Below are 19,775 nucleotides of genomic sequence, written 5' to 3' on the forward strand. Positions count from 1 at the left end.
TAGAACCTTGTGCAGTTTCTTGTCTGTGGTTTTTGAGAAGGGCTTAGCCAGATTCCGGCAATCTGGGAGGGCACACGGAGAATCTGGCAGGAGTCTGAGTATGTCTGAGCACCATGTTCTCCTGGGGCAATATGCTTCCTTCTGAGCTGTACCACCTTTGGTGACCCCCTTGGTGATTGACGTAGGCCACACCCATGGCATTGTCTGTCCAACTGGATTCCCATCTGCGGTTCTCACAGAAGAAGAGGTATCCAACATTGAAGGGAGGCCTGAATTGTTCTCTGCTCCAGAATGTTGATGGGAAGGCGTGCTCCCTCCAAAGACCAAGTCCCCTGCATTCAAAAGGGCATCCAGGACTGATCTTTAGCCTAATAGGCTGGTATGTTCAGTGAGAATTTTTCAAGTCGTTGGAGGCAAGGTCTTCCAGAAGTCCAGCACTGGGTTGGTAATCTACCACGCTTGGCAGACTGAGGGGGGACATGGAGCTCGTGCAATACTGAAAATGTTATAAATGGAAGGACTCCGTGGCAGGCACTGCTGAGATTTGAACTCAGGATCTCCTGTTTACTAGACAGGCGCTTTCACCAACTAAGCCACAGCGCCTCACTTGGGGCAAGCCCCTTGTGAGAATTTTTCAAATCTTTGGAGGCAAGGTCTTCCGTCAGGCTAGCACCGGGTTAGAAACCTACCACGCTTGGGAGACTCAAGGGTGCCATTAAGCTTGCGCAAAACTGAAAACTTTATAAATGGAAAGACTCCACGGCAGGCACTGCTGAGATTTGAACTCAGGATCTCCTGTTTACTAGACAGGCGCTTTCACCAACTAAGCCACAGCGCCTCACTTGGGGCAAGTCCTTTGCAACCCAGTCAAGTGCAGAGTGGGTGCAGGAGTGAGCGCTGTGTGTAATAGGAATGCCGGGGCTGGGGCTGGAGCTGGAGCTGGAGCTGTGAAGGGGAAGGGGAGTGCACAGAGGTTAAAGCTGTGGACAGAGGGGAGAACAAAAGCGGGAGCTATGTCCGGTCAGGGATGTGAAGAGCTCTGGTTGGGGGCGGCTGGGTGCAGAGGTGAGAGCCATGCATGGGGGTGATTGAGTGCAGAGGTGAGTGCTGTGGATTGGGCCGAAGATAAGGGGCACGGAATGTAGGTAGATTGATTGTCTAGGGTGACTGTGTCCTTTTTTTTTTTTTTTTTCAATGTGTTGAAGACTATCGTGCCATAAGATGCTTTACGTTACGCACATTTACATGGATTATGAACTAAACTACCGACGAGGATGGGATTCGAACCCATGCGTGCAGAGCACAATGGATTAGCAGTCCATCGCCTTAACCACTCGGCCACCTCGTCATGTGTGATCTAGAACCTTGTGCAGTTTCTTGTCTGTGGTTTTTGAGAAGGGCTTAGCCAGATTCCGGCAATCTGGGAGGGCACACGGAGAATCTGGCAGGAGTCTGAGTATGTCTGAGCACCATGTTCTCCTGGGGCAATATGCTTCCTTCTGAGCTGTACCACCTTTGGTGACCCCCTTGGTGATTGACGTAGGCCACACCCATGGCATTGTCTGTCCAACTGGATTCCCATCTGCGGTTCTCACAGAAGAAGAGGTATCCAACATTGAAGGGAGGCCTGAATTGTTCTCTGCTCCAGAATGTTGATGGGAAGGCGTGCTCCCTCCAAAGACCAAGTCCCCTGCATTCAAAAGGGCATCCAGGACTGATCTTTAGCCTAATAGGCTGGTATGTTCAGTGAGAATTTTTCAAGTCGTTGGAGGCAAGGTCTTCCAGAAGTCCAGCACTGGGTTGGTAATCTACCACGCTTGGCAGACTGAGGGGGGACATGGAGCTCGTGCAATACTGAAAATGTTATAAATGGAAGGACTCCGTGGCAGGCACTGCTGAGATTTGAACTCAGGATCTCCTGTTTACTAGACAGGCGCTTTCACCAACTAAGCCACAGCGCCTCACTTGGGGCAAGCCCCTTGTGAGAATTTTTCAAATCTTTGGAGGCAAGGTCTTCCGTCAGGCTAGCACCGGGTTAGAAACCTACCACGCTTGGGAGACTCAAGGGTGCCATTAAGCTTGCGCAAAACTGAAAACTTTATAAATGGAAAGACTCCACGGCAGGCACTGCTGAGATTTGAACTCAGGATCTCCTGTTTACTAGACAGGCGCTTTCACCAACTAAGCCACAGCGCCTCACTTGGGGCAAGTCCTTTGCAACCCAGTCAAGTGCAGAGTGGGTGCAGGAGTGAGCGCTGTGTGTAATAGGAATGCCGGGGCTGGGGCTGGAGCTGGAGCTGGAGCTGTGAAGGGGAAGGGGAGTGCACAGAGGTTAAAGCTGTGGACAGAGGGGAGAACAAAAGCGGGAGCTATGTCCGGTCAGGGATGTGAAGAGCTCTGGTTGGGGGCGGCTGGGTGCAGAGGTGAGAGCCATGCATGGGGGTGATTGAGTGCAGAGGTGAGTGCTGTGGATTGGGCCGAAGATAAGGGGCACGGAATGTAGGTAGATTGATTGTCTAGGGTGACTGTGTCCTTTTTTTTTTTTTTTTTTTTTTTTTTTTTTCAATGTGTTGAAGACTATCGTGCCATAAGATGCTTTACGTTACGCACATTTACATGGATTATGAACTAAACTACCGACGAGGATGGGATTCGAACCCATGCGTGCAGAGCACAATGGATTAGCAGTCCATCGCCTTAACCACTCGGCCACCTCGTCATGTGTGATCTAGAACCTTGTGCAGTTTCTTGTCTGTGGTTTTTGAGAAGGGCTTAGCCAGATTCCGGCAATCTGGGAGGGCACACGGAGAATCTGGCAGGAGTCTGAGTATGTCTGAGCACCATGTTCTCCTGGGGCAATATGCTTCCTTCTGAGCTGTACCACCTTTGGTGACCCCCTTGGTGATTGACGTAGGCCACACCCATGGCATTGTCTGTCCAACTGGATTCCCATCTGCGGTTCTCACAGAAGAAGAGGTATCCAACATTGAAGGGAGGCCTGAATTGTTCTCTGCTCCAGAATGTTGATGGGAAGGCGTGCTCCCTCCAAAGACCAAGTCCCCTGCATTCAAAAGGGCATCCAGGACTGATCTTTAGCCTAATAGGCTGGTATGTTCAGTGAGAATTTTTCAAGTCGTTGGAGGCAAGGTCTTCCAGAAGTCCAGCACTGGGTTGGTAATCTACCACGCTTGGCAGACTGAGGGGGAACATGGAGCTCGTGCAATACTGAAAATGTTATAAATGGAAGGACTCCGTGGCAGGCACTGCTGAGATTTGAACTCAGGATCTCCTGTTTACTAGACAGGCGCTTTCACCAACTAAGCCACAGCGCCTCACTTGGGGCAAGCCCCTTGTGAGAATTTTTCAAATCTTTGGAGGCAAGGTCTTCCGTCAGGCTAGCACCGGGTTAGAAACCTACCACGCTTGGGAGACTCAAGGGTGCCATTAAGCTTGCGCAAAACTGAAAACTTTATAAATGGAAAGACTCCACGGCAGGCACTGCTGAGATTTGAACTCAGGATCTCCTGTTTACTAGACAGGCGCTTTCACCAACTAAGCCACAGCGCCTCACTTGGGGCAAGTCCTTTGCAACCCAGTCAAGTGCAGAGTGGGTGCAGGAGTGAGCGCTGTGTGTAATAGGAATGCCGGGGCTGGGGCTGGAGCTGGAGCTGGAGCTGTGAAGGGGAAGGGGAGTGCCCAGAGGTTAAAGCTGTGGACAGAGGGGAGAACAAAAGCGGGAGCTATGTCCGGTCAGGGATGTGAAGAGCTCTGGTTGGGGGCGGCTGGGTGCAGAGGTGAGAGCCATGCATGGGGGTGATTGAGTGCAGAGGTGAGTGCTGTGGATTGGGCCGAAGATAAGGGGCACGGAATGTAGGTAGATTGATTGTCTAGGGTGACTGTGTCCTTTTTTTTTTTTTTTTTTTTTTTTTTTTTTTCAATGTGTTGAAGACTATCGTGCCATAAGATGCTTTACGTTACGCACATTTACATGGATTATGAACTAAACTACCGACGAGGATGGGATTCGAACCCATGCGTGCAGAGCACAATGGATTAGCAGTCCATCGCCTTAACCACTCGGCCACCTCGTCATGTGTGATCTAGAACCTTGTGCAGTTTCTTGTCTGTGGTTTTTGAGAAGGGCTTAGCCAGATTCCGGCAATCTGGGAGGGCACACGGAGAATCTGGCAGGAGTCTGAGTATGTCTGAGCACCATGTTCTCCTGGGGCAATATGCTTCCTTCTGAGCTGTACCACCTTTGGTGACCCCCTTGGTGATTGACGTAGGCCACACCCATGGCATTGTCTGTCCAACTGGATTCCCATCTGCGGTTCTCACAGAAGAAGAGGTATCCAACATTGAAGGGAGGCCTGAATTGTTCTCTGCTCCAGAATGTTGATGGGAAGGCGTGCTCCCTCCAAAGACCAAGTCCCCTGCATTCAAAAGGGCATCCAGGACTGATCTTTAGCCTAATAGGCTGGTATGTTCAGTGAGAATTTTTCAAGTCGTTGGAGGCAAGGTCTTCCAGAAGTCCAGCACTGGGTTGGTAATCTACCACGCTTGGCAGACTGAGGGGGGACATGGAGCTCGTGCAATACTGAAAATGTTATAAATGGAAGGACTCCGTGGCAGGCACTGCTGAGATTTGAACTCAGGATCTCCTGTTTACTAGACAGGCGCTTTCACCAACTAAGCCACAGCGCCTCACTTGGGGCAAGCCCCTTGTGAGAATTTTTCAAATCTTTGGAGGCAAGGTCTTCCGTCAGGCTAGCACCGGGTTAGAAACCTACCACGCTTGGGAGACTCAAGGGTGCCATTAAGCTTGCGCAAAACTGAAAACTTTATAAATGGAAAGACTCCACGGCAGGCACTGCTGAGATTTGAACTCAGGATCTCCTGTTTACTAGACAGGCGCTTTCACCAACTAAGCCACAGCGCCTCACTTGGGGCAAGTCCTTTGCAACCCAGTCAAGTGCAGAGTGGGTGCAGGAGTGAGCGCTGTGTGTAATAGGAATGCCGGGGCTGGGGCTGGAGCTGGAGCTGGAGCTGTGAAGGGGAAGGGGAGTGCACAGAGGTTAAAGCTGTGGACAGAGGGGAGAACAAAAGCGGGAGCTATGTCCGGTCAGGGATGTGAAGAGCTCTGGTTGGGGGCGGCTGGGTGCAGAGGTGAGAGCCATGCATGGGGGTGATTGAGTGCAGAGGTGAGTGCTGTGGATTGGGCCGAAGATAAGGGGCACGGAATGTAGGTAGATTGATTGTCTAGGGTGACTGTGTCCTTTTTTTTTTTTTTTTTTTTTTTTTTTTTTTCAATGTGTTGAAGACTATCGTGCCATAAGATGCTTTACGTTACGCACATTTACATGGATTATGAACTAAACTACCGACGAGGATGGGATTCGAACCCATGCGTGCAGAGCACAATGGATTAGCAGTCCATCGCCTTAACCACTCGGCCACCTCGTCATGTGTGATCTAGAACCTTGTGCAGTTTCTTGTCTGTGGTTTTTGAGAAGGGCTTAGCCAGATTCCGGCAATCTGGGAGGGCACACGGAGAATCTGGCAGGAGTCTGAGTATGTCTGAGCACCATGTTCTCCTGGGGCAATATGCTTCCTTCTGAGCTGTACCACCTTTGGTGACCCCCTTGGTGATTGACGTAGGCCACACCCATGGCATTGTCTGTCCAACTGGATTCCCATCTGCGGTTCTCACAGAAGAAGAGGTATCCAACATTGAAGGGAGGCCTGAATTGTTCTCTGCTCCAGAATGTTGATGGGAAGGCGTGCTCCCTCCAAAGACCAAGTCCCCTGCATTCAAAAGGGCATCCAGGACTGATCTTTAGCCTAATAGGCTGGTATGTTCAGTGAGAATTTTTCAAGTCGTTGGAGGCAAGGTCTTCCAGAAGTCCAGCACTGGGTTGGTAATCTACCACGCTTGGCAGACTGAGGGGGGACATGGAGCTCGTGCAATACTGAAAATGTTATAAATGGAAGGACTCCGTGGCAGGCACTGCTGAGATTTGAACTCAGGATCTCCTGTTTACTAGACAGGCGCTTTCACCAACTAAGCCACAGCGCCTCACTTGGGGCAAGCCCCTTGTGAGAATTTTTCAAATCTTTGGAGGCAAGGTCTTCCGTCAGGCTAGCACCGGGTTAGAAACCTACCACGCTTGGGAGACTCAAGGGTGCCATTAAGCTTGCGCAAAACTGAAAACTTTATAAATGGAAAGACTCCACGGCAGGCACTGCTGAGATTTGAACTCAGGATCTCCTGTTTACTAGACAGGCGCTTTCACCAACTAAGCCACAGCGCCTCACTTGGGGCAAGTCCTTTGCAACCCAGTCAAGTGCAGAGTGGGTGCAGGAGTGAGCGCTGTGTGTAATAGGAATGCCGGGGCTGGGGCTGGAGCTGGAGCTGGAGCTGTGAAGGGGAAGGGGAGTGCACAGAGGTTAAAGCTGTGGACAGAGGGGAGAACAAAAGCGGGAGCTATGTCCGGTCAGGGATGTGAAGAGCTCTGGTTGGGGGCGGCTGGGTGCAGAGGTGAGAGCCATGCATGGGGGTGATTGAGTGCAGAGGTGAGTGCTGTGGATTGGGCCGAAGATAAGGGGCACGGAATGTAGGTAGATTGATTGTCTAGGGTGACTGTGTCCTTTTTTTTTTTTTTTTTTTTTTCAATGTGTTGAAGACTATCGTGCCATAAGATGCTTTACGTTACGCACATTTACATGGATTATGAACTAAACTACCGACGAGGATGGGATTCGAACCCATGCGTGCAGAGCACAATGGATTAGCAGTCCATCGCCTTAACCACTCGGCCACCTCGTCATGTGTGATCTAGAACCTTGTGCAGTTTCTTGTCTGTGGTTTTTGAGAAGGGCTTAGCCAGATTCCGGCAATCTGGGAGGGCACACGGAGAATCTGGCAGGAGTCTGAGTATGTCTGAGCACCATGTTCTCCTGGGGCAATATGCTTCCTTCTGAGCTGTACCACCTTTGGTGACCCCCTTGGTGATTGACGTAGGCCACACCCATGGCATTGTCTGTCCAACTGGATTCCCATCTGCGGTTCTCACAGAAGAAGAGGTATCCAACATTGAAGGGAGGCCTGAATTGTTCTCTGCTCCAGAATGTTGATGGGAAGGCGTGCTCCCTCCAAAGACCAAGTCCCCTGCATTCAAAAGGGCATCCAGGACTGATCTTTAGCCTAATAGGCTGGTATGTTCAGTGAGAATTTTTCAAGTCGTTGGAGGCAAGGTCTTCCAGAAGTCCAGCACTGGGTTGGTAATCTACCACGCTTGGCAGACTGAGGGGGGACATGGAGCTCGTGCAATACTGAAAATGTTATAAATGGAAGGACTCCGTGGCAGGCACTGCTGAGATTTGAACTCAGGATCTCCTGTTTACTAGACAGGCGCTTTCACCAACTAAGCCACAGCGCCTCACTTGGGGCAAGCCCCTTGTGAGAATTTTTCAAATCTTTGGAGGCAAGGTCTTCCGTCAGGCTAGCACCGGGTTAGAAACCTACCACGCTTGGGAGACTCAAGGGTGCCATTAAGCTTGCGCAAAACTGAAAACTTTATAAATGGAAAGACTCCACGGCAGGCACTGCTGAGATTTGAACTCAGGATCTCCTGTTTACTAGACAGGCGCTTTCACCAACTAAGCCACAGCGCCTCACTTGGGGCAAGTCCTTTGCAACCCAGTCAAGTGCAGAGTGGGTGCAGGAGTGAGCGCTGTGTGTAATAGGAATGCCGGGGCTGGGGCTGGAGCTGGAGCTGGAGCTGTGAAGGGGAAGGGGAGTGCACAGAGGTTAAAGCTGTGGACAGAGGGGAGAACAAAAGCGGGAGCTATGTCCGGTCAGGGATGTGAAGAGCTCTGGTTGGGGGCGGCTGGGTGCAGAGGTGAGAGCCATGCATGGGGGTGATTGAGTGCAGAGGTGAGTGCTGTGGATTGGGCCGAAGATAAGGGGCACGGAATGTAGGTAGATTGATTGTCTAGGGTGACTGTGTCCTTTTTTTTTTTTTTTTTTTTTTCAATGTGTTGAAGACTATCGTGCCATAAGATGCTTTACGTTACGCACATTTACATGGATTATGAACTAAACTACCGACGAGGATGGGATTCGAACCCATGCGTGCAGAGCACAATGGATTAGCAGTCCATCGCCTTAACCACTCGGCCACCTCGTCATGTGTGATCTAGAACCTTGTGCAGTTTCTTGTCTGTGGTTTTTGAGAAGGGCTTAGCCAGATTCCGGCAATCTGGGAGGGCACACGGAGAATCTGGCAGGAGTCTGAGTATGTCTGAGCACCATGTTCTCCTGGGGCAATATGCTTCCTTCTGAGCTGTACCACCTTTGGTGACCCCCTTGGTGATTGACGTAGGCCACACCCATGGCATTGTCTGTCCAACTGGATTCCCATCTGCGGTTCTCACAGAAGAAGAGGTATCCAACATTGAAGGGAGGCCTGAATTGTTCTCTGCTCCAGAATGTTGATGGGAAGGCGTGCTCCCTCCAAAGACCAAGTCCCCTGCATTCAAAAGGGCATCCAGGACTGATCTTTAGCCTAATAGGCTGGTATGTTCAGTGAGAATTTTTCAAGTCGTTGGAGGCAAGGTCTTCCAGAAGTCCAGCACTGGGTTGGTAATCTACCACGCTTGGCAGACTGAGGGGGGACATGGAGCTCGTGCAATACTGAAAATGTTATAAATGGAAGGACTCCGTGGCAGGCACTGCTGAGATTTGAACTCAGGATCTCCTGTTTACTAGACAGGCGCTTTCACCAACTAAGCCACAGCGCCTCACTTGGGGCAAGCCCCTTGTGAGAATTTTTCAAATCTTTGGAGGCAAGGTCTTCCGTCAGGCTAGCACCGGGTTAGAAACCTACCACGCTTGGGAGACTCAAGGGTGCCATTAAGCTTGCGCAAAACTGAAAACTTTATAAATGGAAAGACTCCACGGCAGGCACTGCTGAGATTTGAACTCAGGATCTCCTGTTTACTAGACAGGCGCTTTCACCAACTAAGCCACAGCGCCTCACTTGGGGCAAGTCCTTTGCAACCCAGTCAAGTGCAGAGTGGGTGCAGGAGTGAGCGCTGTGTGTAATAGGAATGCCGGGGCTGGGGCTGGAGCTGGAGCTGGAGCTGTGAAGGGGAAGGGGAGTGCACAGAGGTTAAAGCTGTGGACAGAGGGGAGAACAAAAGCGGGAGCTATGTCCGGTCAGGGATGTGAAGAGCTCTGGTTGGGGGCGGCTGGGTGCAGAGGTGAGAGCCATGCATGGGGGTGATTGAGTGCAGAGGTGAGTGCTGTGGATTGGGCCGAAGATAAGGGGCACGGAATGTAGGTAGATTGATTGTCTAGGGTGACTGTGTCTTTTTTTTTTTTTTTTTTTCAATGTGTTGAAGACTATCGTGCCATAAGATGCTTTACGTTACGCACATTTACATGGATTATGAACTAAACTACCAACGAGGATGGGATTCGAACCCATGCGTGCAGAGCACAATGGATTAGCAGTCCATCGCCTTAACCACTCGGCCACCTCGTCATGTGTGATCTAGAACCTTGTGCAGTTTCTTGTCTGTGGTTTTTGAGAAGGGCTTAGCCAGATTCCGGCAATCTGGGAGGGCACACGGAGAATCTGGCAGGAGTCTGAGTATGTCTGAGCACCATGTTCTCCTGGGGCAATATGCTTCCTTCTGAGCTGTACCACCTTTGGTGACCCCCTTGGTGATTGACGTAGGCCACACCCATGGCATTGTCTGTCCAACTGGATTCCCATCTGCGGTTCTCACAGAAGAAGAGGTATCCAACATTGAAGGGAGGCCTGAATTGTTCTCTGCTCCAGAATGTTGATGGGAAGGCGTGCTCCCTCCAAAGACCAAGTCCCCTGCATTCAAAAGGGCATCCAGGACTGATCTTTAGCCTAATAGGCTGGTATGTTCAGTGAGAATTTTTCAAGTCGTTGGAGGCAAGGTCTTCCAGAAGTCCAGCACTGGGTTGGTAATCTACCACGCTTGGCAGACTGAGGGGGGACATGGAGCTCGTGCAATACTGAAAATGTTATAAATGGAAGGACTCCGTGGCAGGCACTGCTGAGATTTGAACTCAGGATCTCCTGTTTACTAGACAGGCGCTTTCACCAACTAAGCCACAGCGCCTCACTTGGGGCAAGCCCCTTGTGAGAATTTTTCAAATCTTTGGAGGCAAGGTCTTCCGTCAGGCTAGCACCGGGTTAGAAACCTACCACGCTTGGGAGACTCAAGGGTGCCATTAAGCTTGCGCAAAACTGAAAACTTTATAAATGGAAAGACTCCACGGCAGGCACTGCTGAGATTTGAACTCAGGATCTCCTGTTTACTAGACAGGCGCTTTCACCAACTAAGCCACAGCGCCTCACTTGGGGCAAGTCCTTTGCAACCCAGTCAAGTGCAGAGTGGGTGCAGGAGTGAGCGCTGTGTGTAATAGGAATGCCGGGGCTGGGGCTGGAGCTGGAGCTGGAGCTGTGAAGGGGAAGGGGAGTGCACAGAGGTTAAAGCTGTGGACAGAGGGGAGAACAAAGGCGGGAGCTATGTCCGGTCAGGGATGTGAAGAGCTCTGGTTGGGGGCGGCTGGGTGCAGAGGTGAGAGCCATGCATGGGGGTGATTGAGTGCAGAGGTGAGTGCTGTGGATTGGGCCGAAGATAAGGGGCACGGAATGTAGGTAGATTGATTGTCTAGGGTGACTGTGTCCTTTTTTTTTTTTTTTTTTTTTTCAATGTGTTGAAGACTATCGTGCCATAAGATGCTTTACGTTACGCACATTTACATGGATTATGAACTAAACTACCGACGAGGATGGGATTCGAACCCATGCGTGCAGAGCACAATGGATTAGCAGTCCATCGCCTTAACCACTCGGCCACCTCGTCATGTGTGATCTAGAACCTTGTGCAGTTTCTTGTCTGTGGTTTTTGAGAAGGGCTTAGCCAGATTCCGGCAATCTGGGAGGGCACACGGAGAATCTGGCAGGAGTCTGAGTATGTCTGAGCACCATGTTCTCCTGGGGCAATATGCTTCCTTCTGAGCTGTACCACCTTTGGTGACCCCCTTGGTGATTGACGTAGGCCACACCCATGGCATTGTCTGTCCAACTGGATTCCCATCTGCGGTTCTCACAGAAGAAGAGGTATCCAACATTGAAGGGAGGCCTGAATTGTTCTCTGCTCCAGAATGTTGATGGGAAGGCGTGCTCCCTCCAAAGACCAAGTCCCCTGCATTCAAAAGGGCATCCAGGACTGATCTTTAGCCTAATAGGCTGGTATGTTCAGTGAGAATTTTTCAAGTCGTTGGAGGCAAGGTCTTCCAGAAGTCCAGCACTGGGTTGGTAATCTACCACGCTTGGCAGACTGAGGGGGGACATGGAGCTCGTGCAATACTGAAAATGTTATAAATGGAAGGACTCTGTGGCAGGCACTGCTGAGATTTGAACTCAGGATCTCCTGTTTACTAGACAGGCGCTTTCACCAACTAAGCCACAGCGCCTCACTTGGGGCAAGCCCCTTGTGAGAATTTTTCAAATCTTTGGAGGCAAGGTCTTCCGTCAGGCTAGCACCGGGTTAGAAACCTACCACGCTTGGGAGACTCAAGGGTGCCATTAAGCTTGCGCAAAACTGAAAACTTTATAAATGGAAAGACTCCACGGCAGGCACTGCTGAGATTTGAACTCAGGATCTCCTGTTTACTAGACAGGCGCTTTCACCAACTAAGCCACAGCGCCTCACTTGGGGCAAGTCCTTTGCAACCCAGTCAAGTGCAGAGTGGGTGCAGGAGTGAGCGCTGTGTGTAATAGGAATGCCGGGGCTGGGGCTGGAGCTGGAGCTGGAGCTGTGAAGGGGAAGGGGAGTGCACAGAGGTTAAAGCTGTGGACAGAGGGGAGAACAAAAGCGGGAGCTATGTCCGGTCAGGGATGTGAAGAGCTCTGGTTGGGGGCGGCTGGGTGCAGAGGTGAGAGCCATGCATGGGGGTGATTGAGTGCAGAGGTGAGTGCTGTGGATTGGGCCGAAGATAAGGGGCACGGAATGTAGGTAGATTGATTGTCTAGGGTGACTGTGTCCTTTTTTTTTTTTTTTTTTTTTTTTTTTTTTTCAATGTGTTGAAGACTATCGTGCCATAAGATGCTTTACGTTACGCACATTTACATGGATTATGAACTAAACTACCGACGAGGATGGGATTCGAACCCATGCGTGCAGAGCACAATGGATTAGCAGTCCATCGCCTTAACCACTCGGCCACCTCGTCATGTGTGATCTAGAACCTTGTGCAGTTTCTTGTCTGTGGTTTTTGAGAAGGGCTTAGCCAGATTCCGGCAATCTGGGAGGGCACACGGAGAATCTGGCAGGAGTCTGAGTATGTCTGAGCACCATGTTCTCCTGGGGCAATATGCTTCCTTCTGAGCTGTACCACCTTTGGTGACCCCCTTGGTGATTGACGTAGGCCACACCCATGGCATTGTCTGTCCAACTGGATTCCCATCTGCGGTTCTCACAGAAGAAGAGGTATCCAACATTGAAGGGAGGCCTGAATTGTTCTCTGCTCCAGAATGTTGATGGGAAGGCGTGCTCCCTCCAAAGACCAAGTCCCCTGCATTCAAAAGGGCATCCAGGACTGATCTTTAGCCTAATAGGCTGGTATGTTCAGTGAGAATTTTTCAAGTCGTTGGAGGCAAGGTCTTCCAGAAGTCCAGCACTGGGTTGGTAATCTACCACGCTTGGCAGACTGAGGGGGGACATGGAGCTCGTGCAATACTGAAAATGTTATAAATGGAAGGACTCCGTGGCAGGCACTGCTGAGATTTGAACTCAGGATCTCCTGTTTACTAGACAGGCGCTTTCACCAACTAAGCCACAGCGCCTCACTTGGGGCAAGCCCCTTGTGAGAATTTTTCAAATCTTTGGAGGCAAGGTCTTCCGTCAGGCTAGCACCGGGTTAGAAACCTACCACGCTTGGGAGACTCAAGGGTGCCATTAAGCTTGCGCAAAACTGAAAACTTTATAAATGGAAAGACTCCACGGCAGGCACTGCTGAGATTTGAACTCAGGATCTCCTGTTTACTAGACAGGCGCTTTCACCAACTAAGCCACAGCGCCTCACTTGGGGCAAGTCCTTTGCAACCCAGTCAAGTGCAGAGTGGGTGCAGGAGTGAGCGCTGTGTGTAATAGGAATGCCGGGGCTGGGGCTGGAGCTGGAGCTGGAGCTGTGAAGGGGAAGGGGAGTGCACAGAGGTTAAAGCTGTGGACAGAGGGGAGAACAAAAGCGGGAGCTATGTCCGGTCAGGGATGTGAAGAGCTCTGGTTGGGGGCGGCTGGGTGCAGAGGTGAGAGCCATGCATGGGGGTGATTGAGTGCAGAGGTGAGTGCTGTGGATTGGGCCGAAGATAAGGGGCACGGAATGTAGGTAGATTGATTGTCTAGGGTGACTGTGTCCTTTTTTTTTTTTTTCAATGTGTTGAAGACTATCGTGCCATAAGATGCTTTACGTTACGCACATTTACATGGATTATGAACTAAACTACCGACGAGGATGGGATTCGAACCCATGCGTGCAGAGCACAATGGATTAGCAGTCCATCGCCTTAACCACTCGGCCACCTCGTCATGTGTGATCTAGAACCTTGTGCAGTTTCTTGTCTGTGGTTTTTGAGAAGGGCTTAGCCAGATTCCGGCAATCTGGGAGGGCACACGGAGAATCTGGCAGGAGTCTGAGTATGTCTGAGCACCATGTTCTCCTGGGGCAATATGCTTCCTTCTGAGCTGTACCACCTTTGGTGACCCCCTTGGTGATTGACGTAGGCCACACCCATGGCATTGTCTGTCCAACTGGATTCCCATCTGCGGTTCTCACAGAAGAAGAGGTATCCAACATTGAAGGGAGGCCTGAATTGTTCTCTGCTCCAGAATGTTGATGGGAAGGCGTGCTCCCTCCAAAGACCAAGTCCCCTGCATTCAAAAGGGCATCCAGGACTGATCTTTAGCCTAATAGGCTGGTATGTTCAGTGAGAATTTTTCAAGTCGTTGGAGGCAAGGTCTTCCAGAAGTCCAGCACTGGGTTGGTAATCTACCACGCTTGGCAGACTGAGGGGGGACATGGAGCTCGTGCAATACTGAAAATGTTATAAATGGAAGGACTCCGTGGCAGGCACTGCTGAGATTTGAACTCAGGATCTCCTGTTTACTAGACAGGCGCTTTCACCAACTAAGCCACAGCGCCTCACTTGGGGCAAGCCCCTTGTGAGAATTTTTCAAATCTTTGGAGGCAAGGTCTTCCGTCAGGCTAGCACCGGGTTAGAAACCTACCACGCTTGGGAGACTCAAGGGTGCCATTAAGCTTGCGCAAAACTGAAAACTTTATAAATGGAAAGACTCCACGGCAGGCACTGCTGAGATTTGAACTCAGGATCTCCTGTTTACTAGACAGGCGCTTTCACCAACTAAGCCACAGCGCCTCACTTGGGGCAAGTCCTTTGCAACCCAGTCAAGTGCAGAGTGGGTGCAGGAGTGAGCGCTGTGTGTAATAGGAATGCCGGGGCTGGGGCTGGAGCTGGAGCTGGAGCTGTGAAGGGGAAGGGGAGTGCACAGAGGTTAAAGCTGTGGACAGAGGGGAGAACAAAAGCGGGAGCTATGTCCGGTCAGGGATGTGAAGAGCTCTGGTTGGGGGCGGCTGGGTGCAGAGGTGAGAGCCATGCATGGGGGTGATTGAGTGCAGAGGTGAGTGCTGTGGATTGGGCCGAAGATAAGGGGCACGGAATGTAGGTAGATTGATTGTCTAGGGTGACTGTGTCCTTTTTTTTTTTTTTTTTTTTCAATGTGTTGAAGACTATCGTGCCATAAGATGCTTTACGTTACGCACATTTACATGGATTATGAACTAAACTACCGACGAGGATGGGATTCGAACCCATGCGTGCAGAGCACAATGGATTAGCAGTCCATCGCCTTAACCACTCGGCCACCTCGTCATGTGTGATCTAGAACCTTGTGCAGTTTCTTGTCTGTGGTTTTTGAGAAGGGCTTAGCCAGATTCCGGCAATCTGGGAGGGCACACGGAGAATATGGCAGGAGTCTGAGTATGTCTGAGCACCATGTTCTCCTGGGGCAATATGCTTCCTTCTGAGCTGTACCACCTTTGGTGACCCCCTTGGTGATTGACGTAGGCCACACCCATGGCATTGTCTGTCCAACTGGATTCCCATCTGCAGTTCTCACAGAAGAAGAGGTATCCAACATTGAAGGGAGGCCTGAATTGTTCTCTGCTCCAGAATGTTGATGGGAAGGCGTGCTCCCTCCAAAGACCAAGTCCCCTGCATTCAAAAGGGCATCCAGGACTGATCTTTAGCCTAATAGGCTGGTATGTTCAGTGAGAATTTTTCAAGTCGTTGGAGGCAAGGTCTTCCAGAAGTCCAGCACTGGGTTGGTAATCTACCACGCTTGGCAGACTGAGGGGGGACATGGAGCTCGTGCAATACTGAAAATGTTATAAATGGAAGGACTCCGTGGCAGGCACTGCTGAGATTTGAACTCAGGATCTCCTGTTTACTAGACAGGCGCTTTCACCAACTAAGCCACAGCGCCTCACTTGGGGCAAGCCCCTTGTGAGAATTTTTCAAATCTTTGGAGGCAAGGTCTTCCGTCAGGCTAGCACCGGGTTAGAAACCTACCACGCTTGGGAGACTCAAGGGTGCCATTAAGCTTGCGCAAAACTGAAAACTTTATAAATGGAAAGACTCCACGGCAGGCACTGCTGAGATTTGAACTCAGGATCTCCTGTTTACTAGACAGGCGCTTTCACCAACTAAGCCACAGCGCCTCACTTGGGGCAAGTCCTTTGCAACCCAGTCAAGTGCAGAGTGGGTGCAGGAGTGAGCGCTGTGTGTAATAGGAATGCCGGGGCTGGGGCTGGAGCTGGAGCTGGAGCTGTGAAGGGGAAGGGGAGTGCACAGAGGTTAAAGCTGTGGACAGAGGGGAGAACAAAAGCGGGAGCTATGTCCGGTCAGGGATGTGAAGAGCTCTGGTTGGGGGCGGCTGGGTGCAGAGGTGAGAGCCATGCATGGGGGTGATTGAGTGCAGAGGTGAGTGCTGTGGATTGGGCCGAAGATAAGGGGCACGGAATGTAGGTAGATTGATTGTCTAGGGTGACTGTGTCCTTTTTTTTTTTTTTTTTTTTTTTTTTTTTCAATGTGTTGAAGACTATCGTGCCATAAGATGCTTTACGTTACGCACATTTACATGGATTATGAACTAAACTACCGACGAGGATGGGATTCGAACCCATGCGTGCAGAGCACAATGGATTAGCAGTCCATCGCCTTAACCACTCGGCCACCTCGTCATGTGTGATCTAGAACCTTGTGCAGTTTCTTGTCTGTGGTTTTTGAGAAGGGCTTAGCCAGATTCCGGCAATCTGGGAGGGCACACGGAGAATCTGGCAGGAGTCTGAGTATGTCTGAGCACCATGTTCTCCTGGGGCAATATGCTTCCTTCTGAGCTGTACCACCTTTGGTGACCCCCTTGGTGATTGACGTAGGCCACACCCATGGCATTGTCTGTCCAACTGGATTCCCATCTGCGGTTCTCACAGAAGAAGAGGTATCCAACATTGAAGGGAGGCCTGAATTGTTCTCTGCTCCAGAATGTTGATGGGAAGGCGTGCTCCCTCCAAAGACCAAGTCCCCTGCATTCAAAAGGGCATCCAGGACTGATCTTTAGCCTAATAGGCTGGTATGTTCAGTGAGAATTTTTCAAGTCGTTGGAGGCAAGGTCTTCCAGAAGTCCAGCACTGGGTTGGTAATCTACCACGCTTGGCAGACTGAGGGGGGACATGGAGCTCGTGCAATACTGAAAATGTTATAAATGGAAGGACTCCGTGGCAGGCACTGCTGAGATTTGAACTCAGGATCTCCTGTTTACTAGACAGGCGCTTTCACCAACTAAGCCACAGCGCCTCACTTGGGGCAAGCCCCTTGTGAGAATTTTTCAAATCTTTGGAGGCAAGGTCTTCCGTCAGGCTAGCACCGGGTTAGAAACCTACCACGCTTGGGAGACTCAAGGGTGCCATTAAGCTTGCGCAAAACTGAAAACTTTATAAATGGAAAGACTCCACGGCAGGCACTGCTGAGATTTGAACTCAGGATCTCCTGTTTACTAGACAGGCGCTTTCACCAACTAAGCCACAGCGCCTCACTTGGGGCAAGTCCTTTGCAACCCAGTCAAGTGCAGAGTGGGTGCAGGAGTGAGCGCTGTGTGTAATAGGAATGCCGGGGCTGGGGCTGGAGCTGGAGCTGGAGCTGTGAAGGGGAAGGGGAGTGCACAGAGGTTAAAGCTGTGGACAGAGGGGAGAACAAAAGCGGGAGCTATGTCCGGTCAGGGATGTGAAGAGCTCTGGTTGGGGGCGGCTGGGTGCAGAGGTGAGAGCCATGCATGGGGGTGATTGAGTGCAGAGGTGAGTGCTGTGGATTGGGCCGAAGATAAGGGGCACGGAATGTAGGTAGATTGATTGTCTAGGGTGACTGTGTCCTTTTTTTTTTTTTTTTTTTTCAATGTGTTGAAGACTATCGTGCCATAAGATGCTTTACGTTACGCACATTTACATGGATTATGAACTAAACTACCGACGAGGATGGGATTCGAACCCATGCGTGCAGAGCACAATGGATTAGCAGTCCATCGCCTTAACCACTCGGCCACCTCGTCATGTGTGATCTAGAACCTTGTGCAGTTTCTTGTCTGTGGTTTTTGAGAAGGGCTTAGCCAGATTCCGGCAATCTGGGAGGGCACACGGAGAATCTGGCAGGAGTCTGAGTATGTCTGAGCACCATGTTCTCCTGGGGCAATATGCTTCCTTCTGAGCTGTACCACCTTTGGTGACCCCCTTGGTGATTGACGTAGGCCACACCCATGGCATTGTCTGTCCAACTGGATTCCCATCTGCGGTTCTCACAGAAGAAGAGGTATCCAACATTGAAGGGAGGCCTGAATTGTTCTCTGCTCCAGAATGTTGATGGGAAGGCGTGCTCCCTCCAAAGACCAAGTCCCCTGCATTCAAAAGGGCATCCAGGACTGATCTTTAGCCTAATAGGCTGGTATGTTCAGTGAGAATTTTTCAAGTCGTTGGAGGCAAGGTCTTCCAGAAGTCCAGCACTGGGTTGGTAATCTACCACGCTTGGCAGACTGAGGGGGGACATGGAGCTCGTGCAATACTGAAAATGTTATAAATGGAAGGACTCCGTGGCAGGCACTGCTGAGATTTGAACTCAGGATCTCCTGTTTACTAGACAGGCGCTTTCACCAACTAAGCCACAGCGCCTCACTTGGGGCAAGCCCCTTGTGAGAATTTTTCAAATCTTTGGAGGCAAGGTCTTCCGTCAGGCTAGCACCGGGTTAGAAACCTACCACGCTTGGGAGACTCAAGGGTGCCATTAAGCTTGCGCAAAACTGAAAACTTTATAAATGGAAAGACTCCACGGCAGGCACTGCTGAGATTTGAACTCAGGATCTCCTGTTTACTAGACAGGCGCTTTCACCAACTAAGCCACAGCGCCTCACTTGGGGCAAGTCCTTTGCAACCCAGTCAAGTGCAGAGTGGGTGCAGGAGTGAGCGCTGTGTGTAATAGGAATGCCGGGGCTGGAGCTGGAGCTGGAGCTGGAGCTGTGAAGGGGAAGGGGAGTGCACAGAGGTTAAAGCTGTGGACAGAGGGGAGAACAAAAGCGGGAGCTATGTCCGGTCAGGGATGTGAAGAGCTCTGGTTGGGGGCGGCTGGGTGCAGAGGTGAGAGCCATGCATGGGGGTGATTGAGTGCAGAGGTGAGTGCTGTGGATTGGGCCGAAGATAAGGGGCACGGAATGTAGGTAGATTGATTGTCTAGGGTGACTGTGTCCTTTTTTTTTTTTTTTTTTTTTTCAATGTGTTGAAGACTATCGTGCCATAAGATGCTTTACGTTACGCACATTTACATGGATTATGAACTAAACTACCGACGAGGATGGGATTCGAACCCATGCGTGCAGAGCACAATGGATTAGCAGTCCATCGCCTTAACCACTCGGCCACCTCGTCATGTGTGATCTAGAACCTTGTGCAGTTTCTTGTCTGTGGTTTTTGAGAAGGGCTTAGCCAGATTCCGGCAATCTGGGAGGGCACACGGAGAATCTGGCAGGAGTCTGAGTATGTCTGAGCACCATGTTCTCCTGGGGCAATATGCTTCCTTCTGAGCTGTACCACCTTTGGTGACCCCCTTGGTGATTGACGTAGGCCACACCCATGGCATTGTCTGTCCAACTGGATTCCCATCTGCGGTTCTCACAGAAGAAGAGGTATCCAACATTGAAGGGAGGCCTGAATTGTTCTCTGCTCCAGAATGTTGATGGGAAGGCGTGCTCCCTCCAAAGACCAAGTCCCCTGCATTCAAAAGGGCATCCAGGACTGATCTTTAGCCTAATAGGCTGGTATGTTCAGTGAGAATTTTTCAAGTCGTTGGAGGCAAGGTCTTCCAGAAGTCCAGCACTGGGTTGGTAATCTACCACGCTTGGCAGACTGAGGGGGGACATGGAGCTCGTGCAATACTGAAAATGTTATAAATGGAAGGACTCCGTGGCAGGCACTGCTGAGATTTGAACTCAGGATCTCCTGTTTACTAGACAGGCGCTTTCACCAACTAAGCCACAGCGCCTCACTTGGGGCAAGCCCCTTGTGAGAATTTTTCAAATCTTTGGAGGCAAGGTCTTCCGTCAGGCTAGCA

The 19,775-nt window shown here is 50.8% G+C and overlaps 43 non-coding genes across 43 annotated transcripts; all 43 read right to left on the bottom strand.

The window, feature by feature from the left end:
- Positions 1-529: 529 nt before the first annotated feature.
- Positions 530-603, bottom strand: TRNAT-AGU (transfer RNA threonine (anticodon AGU)). The gene has a single exon. It is a non-coding gene; the product is annotated as a tRNA-Thr (tRNA).
- Positions 604-764: 161 nt separating this feature from the next.
- Positions 765-838, bottom strand: TRNAT-AGU (transfer RNA threonine (anticodon AGU)). The gene has a single exon. It is a non-coding gene; the product is annotated as a tRNA-Thr (tRNA).
- A 428-nt stretch (positions 839-1,266) lies between these two features.
- TRNAS-GCU (transfer RNA serine (anticodon GCU)) lies at positions 1,267-1,348 on the bottom strand. The gene has a single exon. It is a non-coding gene; the product is annotated as a tRNA-Ser (tRNA).
- Positions 1,349-1,887: 539 nt separating this feature from the next.
- On the bottom strand, positions 1,888-1,961 carry TRNAT-AGU (transfer RNA threonine (anticodon AGU)). The gene has a single exon. It is a non-coding gene; the product is annotated as a tRNA-Thr (tRNA).
- Positions 1,962-2,122: 161 nt separating this feature from the next.
- Positions 2,123-2,196, bottom strand: TRNAT-AGU (transfer RNA threonine (anticodon AGU)). Its single transcript has one exon. It is a non-coding gene; the product is annotated as a tRNA-Thr (tRNA).
- A 441-nt stretch (positions 2,197-2,637) lies between these two features.
- TRNAS-GCU (transfer RNA serine (anticodon GCU)) lies at positions 2,638-2,719 on the bottom strand. The gene has a single exon. It is a non-coding gene; the product is annotated as a tRNA-Ser (tRNA).
- Positions 2,720-3,258: 539 nt separating this feature from the next.
- TRNAT-AGU (transfer RNA threonine (anticodon AGU)) lies at positions 3,259-3,332 on the bottom strand. Its single transcript has one exon. It is a non-coding gene; the product is annotated as a tRNA-Thr (tRNA).
- Positions 3,333-3,493: 161 nt separating this feature from the next.
- TRNAT-AGU (transfer RNA threonine (anticodon AGU)) lies at positions 3,494-3,567 on the bottom strand. Its single transcript has one exon. It is a non-coding gene; the product is annotated as a tRNA-Thr (tRNA).
- Positions 3,568-4,009: 442 nt separating this feature from the next.
- On the bottom strand, positions 4,010-4,091 carry TRNAS-GCU (transfer RNA serine (anticodon GCU)). The gene has a single exon. It is a non-coding gene; the product is annotated as a tRNA-Ser (tRNA).
- Positions 4,092-4,630: 539 nt separating this feature from the next.
- On the bottom strand, positions 4,631-4,704 carry TRNAT-AGU (transfer RNA threonine (anticodon AGU)). Its single transcript has one exon. It is a non-coding gene; the product is annotated as a tRNA-Thr (tRNA).
- A 161-nt stretch (positions 4,705-4,865) lies between these two features.
- TRNAT-AGU (transfer RNA threonine (anticodon AGU)) lies at positions 4,866-4,939 on the bottom strand. Its single transcript has one exon. It is a non-coding gene; the product is annotated as a tRNA-Thr (tRNA).
- Positions 4,940-5,381: 442 nt separating this feature from the next.
- Positions 5,382-5,463, bottom strand: TRNAS-GCU (transfer RNA serine (anticodon GCU)). The gene has a single exon. It is a non-coding gene; the product is annotated as a tRNA-Ser (tRNA).
- A 539-nt stretch (positions 5,464-6,002) lies between these two features.
- Positions 6,003-6,076, bottom strand: TRNAT-AGU (transfer RNA threonine (anticodon AGU)). Its single transcript has one exon. It is a non-coding gene; the product is annotated as a tRNA-Thr (tRNA).
- Positions 6,077-6,237: 161 nt separating this feature from the next.
- TRNAT-AGU (transfer RNA threonine (anticodon AGU)) lies at positions 6,238-6,311 on the bottom strand. Its single transcript has one exon. It is a non-coding gene; the product is annotated as a tRNA-Thr (tRNA).
- Positions 6,312-6,744: 433 nt separating this feature from the next.
- TRNAS-GCU (transfer RNA serine (anticodon GCU)) lies at positions 6,745-6,826 on the bottom strand. The gene has a single exon. It is a non-coding gene; the product is annotated as a tRNA-Ser (tRNA).
- Positions 6,827-7,365: 539 nt separating this feature from the next.
- TRNAT-AGU (transfer RNA threonine (anticodon AGU)) lies at positions 7,366-7,439 on the bottom strand. The gene has a single exon. It is a non-coding gene; the product is annotated as a tRNA-Thr (tRNA).
- Positions 7,440-7,600: 161 nt separating this feature from the next.
- On the bottom strand, positions 7,601-7,674 carry TRNAT-AGU (transfer RNA threonine (anticodon AGU)). The gene has a single exon. It is a non-coding gene; the product is annotated as a tRNA-Thr (tRNA).
- A 433-nt stretch (positions 7,675-8,107) lies between these two features.
- On the bottom strand, positions 8,108-8,189 carry TRNAS-GCU (transfer RNA serine (anticodon GCU)). Its single transcript has one exon. It is a non-coding gene; the product is annotated as a tRNA-Ser (tRNA).
- A 539-nt stretch (positions 8,190-8,728) lies between these two features.
- On the bottom strand, positions 8,729-8,802 carry TRNAT-AGU (transfer RNA threonine (anticodon AGU)). Its single transcript has one exon. It is a non-coding gene; the product is annotated as a tRNA-Thr (tRNA).
- A 161-nt stretch (positions 8,803-8,963) lies between these two features.
- TRNAT-AGU (transfer RNA threonine (anticodon AGU)) lies at positions 8,964-9,037 on the bottom strand. Its single transcript has one exon. It is a non-coding gene; the product is annotated as a tRNA-Thr (tRNA).
- Positions 9,038-9,466: 429 nt separating this feature from the next.
- TRNAS-GCU (transfer RNA serine (anticodon GCU)) lies at positions 9,467-9,548 on the bottom strand. The gene has a single exon. It is a non-coding gene; the product is annotated as a tRNA-Ser (tRNA).
- A 539-nt stretch (positions 9,549-10,087) lies between these two features.
- TRNAT-AGU (transfer RNA threonine (anticodon AGU)) lies at positions 10,088-10,161 on the bottom strand. Its single transcript has one exon. It is a non-coding gene; the product is annotated as a tRNA-Thr (tRNA).
- A 161-nt stretch (positions 10,162-10,322) lies between these two features.
- TRNAT-AGU (transfer RNA threonine (anticodon AGU)) lies at positions 10,323-10,396 on the bottom strand. Its single transcript has one exon. It is a non-coding gene; the product is annotated as a tRNA-Thr (tRNA).
- A 433-nt stretch (positions 10,397-10,829) lies between these two features.
- On the bottom strand, positions 10,830-10,911 carry TRNAS-GCU (transfer RNA serine (anticodon GCU)). The gene has a single exon. It is a non-coding gene; the product is annotated as a tRNA-Ser (tRNA).
- Positions 10,912-11,450: 539 nt separating this feature from the next.
- Positions 11,451-11,524, bottom strand: TRNAT-AGU (transfer RNA threonine (anticodon AGU)). Its single transcript has one exon. It is a non-coding gene; the product is annotated as a tRNA-Thr (tRNA).
- Positions 11,525-11,685: 161 nt separating this feature from the next.
- TRNAT-AGU (transfer RNA threonine (anticodon AGU)) lies at positions 11,686-11,759 on the bottom strand. The gene has a single exon. It is a non-coding gene; the product is annotated as a tRNA-Thr (tRNA).
- A 442-nt stretch (positions 11,760-12,201) lies between these two features.
- Positions 12,202-12,283, bottom strand: TRNAS-GCU (transfer RNA serine (anticodon GCU)). Its single transcript has one exon. It is a non-coding gene; the product is annotated as a tRNA-Ser (tRNA).
- A 539-nt stretch (positions 12,284-12,822) lies between these two features.
- Positions 12,823-12,896, bottom strand: TRNAT-AGU (transfer RNA threonine (anticodon AGU)). The gene has a single exon. It is a non-coding gene; the product is annotated as a tRNA-Thr (tRNA).
- Positions 12,897-13,057: 161 nt separating this feature from the next.
- TRNAT-AGU (transfer RNA threonine (anticodon AGU)) lies at positions 13,058-13,131 on the bottom strand. Its single transcript has one exon. It is a non-coding gene; the product is annotated as a tRNA-Thr (tRNA).
- Positions 13,132-13,556: 425 nt separating this feature from the next.
- TRNAS-GCU (transfer RNA serine (anticodon GCU)) lies at positions 13,557-13,638 on the bottom strand. Its single transcript has one exon. It is a non-coding gene; the product is annotated as a tRNA-Ser (tRNA).
- A 539-nt stretch (positions 13,639-14,177) lies between these two features.
- Positions 14,178-14,251, bottom strand: TRNAT-AGU (transfer RNA threonine (anticodon AGU)). Its single transcript has one exon. It is a non-coding gene; the product is annotated as a tRNA-Thr (tRNA).
- A 161-nt stretch (positions 14,252-14,412) lies between these two features.
- TRNAT-AGU (transfer RNA threonine (anticodon AGU)) lies at positions 14,413-14,486 on the bottom strand. The gene has a single exon. It is a non-coding gene; the product is annotated as a tRNA-Thr (tRNA).
- A 431-nt stretch (positions 14,487-14,917) lies between these two features.
- On the bottom strand, positions 14,918-14,999 carry TRNAS-GCU (transfer RNA serine (anticodon GCU)). Its single transcript has one exon. It is a non-coding gene; the product is annotated as a tRNA-Ser (tRNA).
- A 539-nt stretch (positions 15,000-15,538) lies between these two features.
- Positions 15,539-15,612, bottom strand: TRNAT-AGU (transfer RNA threonine (anticodon AGU)). Its single transcript has one exon. It is a non-coding gene; the product is annotated as a tRNA-Thr (tRNA).
- A 161-nt stretch (positions 15,613-15,773) lies between these two features.
- Positions 15,774-15,847, bottom strand: TRNAT-AGU (transfer RNA threonine (anticodon AGU)). The gene has a single exon. It is a non-coding gene; the product is annotated as a tRNA-Thr (tRNA).
- Positions 15,848-16,287: 440 nt separating this feature from the next.
- On the bottom strand, positions 16,288-16,369 carry TRNAS-GCU (transfer RNA serine (anticodon GCU)). Its single transcript has one exon. It is a non-coding gene; the product is annotated as a tRNA-Ser (tRNA).
- Positions 16,370-16,908: 539 nt separating this feature from the next.
- TRNAT-AGU (transfer RNA threonine (anticodon AGU)) lies at positions 16,909-16,982 on the bottom strand. The gene has a single exon. It is a non-coding gene; the product is annotated as a tRNA-Thr (tRNA).
- Positions 16,983-17,143: 161 nt separating this feature from the next.
- On the bottom strand, positions 17,144-17,217 carry TRNAT-AGU (transfer RNA threonine (anticodon AGU)). Its single transcript has one exon. It is a non-coding gene; the product is annotated as a tRNA-Thr (tRNA).
- A 431-nt stretch (positions 17,218-17,648) lies between these two features.
- On the bottom strand, positions 17,649-17,730 carry TRNAS-GCU (transfer RNA serine (anticodon GCU)). The gene has a single exon. It is a non-coding gene; the product is annotated as a tRNA-Ser (tRNA).
- Positions 17,731-18,269: 539 nt separating this feature from the next.
- Positions 18,270-18,343, bottom strand: TRNAT-AGU (transfer RNA threonine (anticodon AGU)). Its single transcript has one exon. It is a non-coding gene; the product is annotated as a tRNA-Thr (tRNA).
- Positions 18,344-18,504: 161 nt separating this feature from the next.
- Positions 18,505-18,578, bottom strand: TRNAT-AGU (transfer RNA threonine (anticodon AGU)). The gene has a single exon. It is a non-coding gene; the product is annotated as a tRNA-Thr (tRNA).
- A 433-nt stretch (positions 18,579-19,011) lies between these two features.
- Positions 19,012-19,093, bottom strand: TRNAS-GCU (transfer RNA serine (anticodon GCU)). Its single transcript has one exon. It is a non-coding gene; the product is annotated as a tRNA-Ser (tRNA).
- A 539-nt stretch (positions 19,094-19,632) lies between these two features.
- Positions 19,633-19,706, bottom strand: TRNAT-AGU (transfer RNA threonine (anticodon AGU)). Its single transcript has one exon. It is a non-coding gene; the product is annotated as a tRNA-Thr (tRNA).
- Positions 19,707-19,775: the final 69 nt, after the last annotated feature.

This window comes from Aquarana catesbeiana, linkage group LG03, assembly GCF_042186555.1.
Source record: "Aquarana catesbeiana isolate 2022-GZ linkage group LG03, ASM4218655v1, whole genome shotgun sequence".
In the NCBI taxonomy this organism is placed as follows: Eukaryota; Metazoa; Chordata; class Amphibia; order Anura; family Ranidae; genus Aquarana; species Aquarana catesbeiana.